This window comes from Homarus americanus, unplaced genomic scaffold (assembly GCF_018991925.1).
Source record: "Homarus americanus isolate GMGI-L3 unplaced genomic scaffold, GMGI_Hamer_2.0 scaffold10997, whole genome shotgun sequence".
NCBI classification, from domain to species: domain Eukaryota; kingdom Metazoa; phylum Arthropoda; class Malacostraca; order Decapoda; family Nephropidae; genus Homarus; species Homarus americanus.
Genome location: NW_024738571.1, coordinates 1 through 7,239, shown reverse-complemented (window position 1 = coordinate 7,239; position 7,239 = coordinate 1). Strand labels below are relative to the sequence as shown.

At 36.1% G+C, this 7,239-nt stretch overlaps 1 long non-coding RNA gene across 1 annotated transcript; it reads left to right on the top strand.

The window, feature by feature from the left end:
• The first annotated feature begins 1,583 nt into the window (after positions 1-1,583).
• LOC121874069 lies at positions 1,584-6,842 on the top strand. Its single transcript, XR_006090358.1, has 3 exons — positions 1,584-1,608; positions 5,294-5,501; positions 6,696-6,842. It is a non-coding gene; the product is annotated as an uncharacterized LOC121874069 (long non-coding RNA).
• The last annotated feature ends 397 nt before the right edge of the window (positions 6,843-7,239 follow it).

Below are 7,239 nucleotides of genomic sequence, written 5' to 3'. Positions count from 1 at the left end.
TACTACTACTATCAATATCATTATCATTATTATTATCATTATTACTACTACTACTACTACTACTAATATCATTATCATTATTATTATCATTATTACTACTACTAATACTATCAATATCATTATCATTATTACTACTACTACTATCATTATTATCATTGTTATTATTATTATCATTATTTGTCCAGATTCAGTTTTTAATAATGAATATTTTGGGCAAATGGAGATTTTTATTAATATATTTATATTCTCTGCTAATTAATTTCTATTAATTCGTTTATAAAAAAATATTGCCTATTTTCTTTAAGGCGTCGTTTACTATTATAAGATAACTAGATTACTACAGGTACTACTTATCTTAATAGTATTGTACCACCACAATGTCTACAATAATAACAACACCAACTACTATTAACGGCGTCCAACCTCCCCTCTCTACACCTAATCTAACAACAGCAGCTAAGTTAGTTAAGGTGTGAGCGGCCTCATAAACTGACTATATGTGTTGTTGACTTAGCTTCCCAAGACGCTCTTCCTCTGAGACACAACACGGCAGCGTCTCTACTCGGTACGTCTCGTTAAATAGGGATAATCAACTACGTCTCGATAAATAGCGATAACCACCTATTTAAATATCTACTATCTCGTTAAATAGGGATAATCACCTATTAAAATATCTTCTGTCTGGTTAAATAGCGATAATCACGTACATCTCGTTAAATAGCGATAATCACCTATTTAAATATCTACTGTCTCGTTAAATAGGGATAATCACCTACGTCTCGTTAAATAGGGACAATCACCTATTAAACTTTGATAACAAACTGATTTTTTTTTTGACAAATATGGATAATTTTTATTTTCATTGCTAAACCTTCATGGAAATTCCTATGTGGTAAAATGTATTATTCCATTTATGGGTTAGGTTAGGCATGGAATATCTTGTGTATTTTGTGTTAACTTCTAACTGGTCAGAATTGGCAAGTAGACCATACTAACCTAACCTAACCTAACCTACTAACGATATAATCTGGTTATCTTACACTGTAATAGTAAACGACGCATTAAAGAAAATAGGCAATATTTTATTATAGAAATTAATTAGCAGAAAATATAAATAAATTAATAAATATCCCCATTTGCCGAAAATATTCATTATTTTTCAAAACTGAATCTGTAATATGCATACGTACATACATAGATACATACATATATTCATACATACATACATGCATACAGTATTTATAACATGAAGGTCTCGGTAACAGATGCGCCACATTGTAAACCTGTAACAGTGTTGGCAGTGACGTCATACTTAAGGGGCACCAAGTCATTAATGTTAACTCATTTGTATAGTGGAGTTAATACAGTGGTTCATCAACAAGGTGTTCAGGTGTACTCAGGTGTAGAGTACCTTCATCAACAGGTAAATCTCTTTACCTGTCATTTATGTATATTGTCACTCTTAAATGTTTCTATAAAATAGGGATGAGAAACTCGGCGGTGTAGTGATGCATTGTGGGAGTTGGGGTGAAGGGGGGGGGGAGTGTTTATATTGGCCTGCGAGGAGGAGGAGAAGCACAACACTATTACTAGTACACCTGTACACAGGTGAGTATTGTGTGTCAAGCGAAGTGTATTAGTAAACTTATACCCCGCCATAACCGAGTTGTTAGACCATCACAACACGTGACCAATATAACCTGTAGTTAACATTAACAAGTTATACCTGGTAGTGGTAGTACTGTAATATAGACCATCACAACATTTGACCAATATAACCTGTAGTTAACATTAACAAGTTATACCTGGTAGTGGTAGTACTGTAATATAGACCATCACAACATTTGACCAATATAACCTGTAGTTAACATTAACAAGTTATACCTGGTAGTGGTAGTACTGTAATATAGACCATCACAACGCGTGACCAATATAACCTGTAGTTAACATTAACAAGTTATACCTGCAGTAGTAATTGCAATATATATTCATCACAACATAGACCAATATAACTTGTTGTTAACATTAAGTTATACCTGGTAGTGGTAGTACTGTAATATAGACCATCACAACACGTGACCAATATAACTTGTTGTTAACATTAACAAGTTATACCTGGTAGTGGTAGTACTGTAATATAGACCATCACAACACGTGACCAATATAACTTGTTGTTAACATTAACAGGTTATACCTGGTAGTGGTAGTACTGTAATATAGACCATCACAACACGTGACCAATATAACTTGTTGTTAACATTAACAAGTTATACCTGGTAGTGGTAGTACTGTAATATAGACCATCACAACACGTGACCAATATAACTTGTTGTTAACATTAACAGGTTATACCTGGTAGTGGTAGTACTGTAATATAGACCATCACAACACGTGACCAATATAACTTGTAGTTAACATTAACAAGTTATACCTGGTAGTGGTAATACTGTAATATAGATCATCACAACACGTGACCAATATAACTTGTAGTTAACATTAACAAGTTATACCTGGTGGTGGTAGTACTGTAATATAGACCATCACAACACGTGACCAATATAACTTGTAGTTAACATTAACAAGTTATACCTGTAGTGGTAGTACTGTAATATGGTTCATCACAAACACGTGACCAATATAACTTGTTGCTAAGACAAGAGCCTGCAGCGTAAGTAATGTATATAGACCATCACAACATCGTACCAATATAACCATACAATGATAATGCTAAGTACCTGGCAGTAAAATGTAATATAGACCATCGCCAACACGACCAATATAACTTGTTATTAACATTGGCGGCTATAACGGTAGGCATTGTAATATAGATCATCACAACATCACGTGACCAATATAATTGTAGTTAAACATTAACAAGTTATACCTGCAGTGGTATACTGCAATATAGATCATCACAATGATGCACCAATAATATAACTTGTAGTTAACATTAACAAGTTATACCTGGTGGTGGTAGTACTGTAATATAGACCATCACAACACGTGACCAATATAACTTGTAGTTAACATTAACAAGTTATACCTGGTAGTGGTAGTACTGTAATATAGATCATCACAACACGTGACCAATATAACTTGTTGTTAACATTAACAAGTTATACCTGGTAGTGGTAGTACTGTAATATAGACCATCACAACACGTGACCAATATAACTTGTAGTTATCATTAACAAGTTATACCTGGTAGTGGTAGTACTGTAATATAGACCATCACAACACGTGACCAATATAACTTGTTGTTAACATTAACAAGTTATACCTGGTAGTGGTAGTACTGTAATATAGACCATCACAACACGTGACCAATATAACTTGTAGTTATCATTAACAAGTTATACCTGGTAGTGGTAGTACTGTAATATAGACCATCACAACACGTGACCAATATAACTTGTATTTAACATTAACAAGTTATACCTGGTAGTGGTAGTACTGTAATATAGACCATCACAACACGTGACCAATATAACTTATAGTTAACATTAACAAGTTATACCTGGTAGTGGTAGTACTGTAATATAGACCATCACAACACGTGACCAATATAACTTGTTAACATTAACAAGTTATACCTGGTAGTGGTAGTACTGTAATATAGACCATCACAACACGTGACCAATATAACTTGTTAACATTAACAAGTTATACCTGGTAGTGGTAGTACTGTAATATAGACCATCACAACACGTGACCAATATAACTTGTAGTTAACATTAACAAGTTATACCTGGTAGTGGTAGTACTGTAATATAGACCATCACAACACGTGACCAATATAACTTGTAGTTATCATTAACAAGTTATACCTGGTAGTGGTAGTACTGTAATATAGACCATCACAACACGTGACCAATATAACTTGTAGTTAACATTAACAAGTTATACCTGGTAGTGGTAGTACTGTAATATAGACCAACACAACACGTGACCAATATAACTTGTAGTTAACATTAACAAGTTATACCTGGTAGTGGTAGTACTGTAATATAGACCATCACAACACGTGACCAATATAACTTGTAGTTAACATTAACAAGCTATACCTGGTAGTGATAGTACTGTAATATAGACCATCACAACACGTGACAATATAACTTGTTGTTAACATTAACAAGTTATACCTGGTAGTGGTAGTACTGTAATATAGACCATCACAACACGTGACAATATAACTTGTTGTTAACATTAACAAGTTATACCTGGTAGTGGTAGTCTCTCACTTTCTAACGTTTGACAATAATGTTAAAAATACTTGTATGGGCTGTAGTCGGTAATTAACATACAGAGCGTGATACACGCCGCCAGTTACATGTATAAACATACACACAATATACCAACAACCTTCCCTCAAGTTAAGTTATACTGTTTATTGTACAGCACAATACTGTACAGTACAGCACAGTGCAGGGCAGTACTGAAAGGTACAGTACAGCACAGTGCAGGACAGTACTAAAAGGTACAGTACAGCACAGTGCAGGACAGTACTGAAAGGTACAGTACAGCACAGCGCGGTACAGTACTAAAAGGTACAGTACAGCACAGTGCAGGACAGTACTGAAAGGTACAGTACAGCACAGCGCGGTACAGTACTAAAAGGTACAGTACAGCACAGTGCAGGACAGTACTGAAAGGTACAGTACAGCACAGTGCAGTACAGTACTAAGAGGTATAGTACAGCACAGTACTGTATAGTACAGCACAGCGCAGTACAGTACTAAAAGGTACAGTATTGCATAGTACAGCATAGTGCAGTGCAGTGCAGTACTGTTTAGTACAGCACAGTGCAGTGCAGTGCAGTACTGTTTAGTACAGCACAGCGCAGTACAGTACTATATATTACGGTACAGTACAGTATCCGCTATTACTTTTTAACTTGTTCTCAAAAGCTGAAGATAATGAGGCAAATTAAACAGTGTAACATAATTATTACTATTATTATTATTATTATTATTATTATTTATGATGGTCATTTATCATCCACGAAATTGTTTGAAATGTTTACCTTTTGTTAAGTTTTCTTATTATGAGTATTGTTGTTAACATGTTTACACTTATCAGGTGTTACGACTGGTCCTACGAGATCGGCTAAAACAGAATTAATGATGTATGTTACTTTTACTAATTCATATCAAGATGTAACTAAGGTGAAAACATAAACAATTATTATTACTGCTAACATGAACGTTAAACATTTCATATTATATTCTAAGTCGTAGGAGATAACTATTATATGTGATAATAAACACTTTATTAACCCACAAAACTTGTTCAGTTGTTACAGAGAAGTGAACAAGTTGTTTGAGGATGAAGTACATGTTGACGCTACTGGTGGTGACCGTCACTGTTATAGGAGCAATAGACAACAAAACTGCTCCGGTAGATCCAGTGATCCTTCCGTGTGGCCCCCACACCATGAAACTCGGCGATGTGGTCTTGGTGCAGTCACCAGGTTACCCCGCCCGCCTGACCAACAAGAGCAGGTAAGATCATCCCCAGTTCACCTTCACACGTACACCATAACACTACAGGTACACCATAACAATACAGGTAGTCTCAGGTCAATATGTTTGTGCTGTTGCTTCAGTTAAATACATGTTCACGTCTGCAGTCATATTAACGTAAGTTACTGTAACTTTTAAACGAGGATCCTCAAGGTGTTTAATGTTTCTCTTAAATTAAAGGTGTTCCAATATCTCTAAGACCAGGGTTGCCATACGTCCGTATTTTCCCGGACATGTCCTCCATTTAGGTCTCGAAATCTTCATCCAGAAGGAATTTTTAAAATTCTTCAAAAGTCCGGAATTTCAGCTTCCATCATTTTCTCCACGGAAAGAAACATGAAACTGTAATGACGAGAGAGAGAGAGAGAGACTGTGAGAGAGGGGAGGTGGAAACAGTAGAGATCTTGTTCAGTTCTCGTCAGCTGATAAGTCACGTGTACGCCTGTACGGTGGTGTCAACTTAGCTGCTAGCAGTTTTTGGGGTAAACTGTAGTGCCATGTACTGCTTTTCCTTGTTCTTCAGCCACGCGCATTATTATATTATTTTATATTTAGTTGCTATTACAGCCATAAATGAAATGTTGAAAGTATACCATTTTTTTCTTATGGCTTATTTTACACGGTAGCGTTTGTTTTTCTTGTCCTGCTTTTAAGGCATTTTAGCAATTTCCAACCACAATCTAGCCACTTTCCTTATATTATTTACGTGTGTCGACAACTATGACGGTGGCCGGTGGTTGGCCAGTCTTTAACCTGCAGTGACAGTGTTTGATCTTAGTCTTTGTTGTGGGTTTGTCGCTTGGTGCCACAGCTAGTGCTTACGATTTGTTGTACTTTTCCAGAGCATAAAACGGTCACGGCTGCATCAAGGTTACATAGCGCCAAAGTGTGTGCCAGGCAAGGGGGGGGGCGGCTGATGTCTTCGGGAACGTCCTCTTTTTTTAATGTTCAGATATGACAACCCTATCTAAGACACAATACCAAGATGACAAACTAAATGGCGTCCAAACTGTAACCTTCCCGAGGATACAAAGACGATTACAGTTGTTAGTTCTACCTGTGTTCCTCTAACATTATCACCACCACAGGTGTTACTTCCACCAACACCTGTATTCCTCTAAGATTATTCCGTCTTCCACAATAACGTCTACAGGTGTTCACTCCTTCCCACAGTTGTCAACAGAATATCGTCTGCCAGTCACTGAGTGCCAAGCTTGGAGTCGCCTGCGAAGTATTTAACCTGGAAGACTGTGACAATGAACGACTCATCATATCCTACGACACCACTTCCTCCACGTATGTGTTACCCGGTACAACACCACCACCACCACCACCTCTACTACTGTTACTCTTACTACCTTTACTACAAACTAAAAAAAACAACTTTTACTGCTATTGTTATTATACAATGCAAATAGTATTACAATACCGGTTCTCCTTAAAATTACACTACTACTACTACTACAACAACTACTGCTTCTGTGTGTGATATTGACAGTAACATTAGTAGTTACTGGACATAAAGACAATATGTGATCCAGTCATAACAATACTTGCATTATTTTTATCTATCATTAAACCTTTACTTTTGATGTTGGTAATATTATCAAGTAATAACACTCTTACTACCTTCTGATGCTTCAATAACTATTACTTTAATTACAACCACTAACACATTATTACTCCTGTTACCTCGAATACTTTGTCTCCTCAGTCT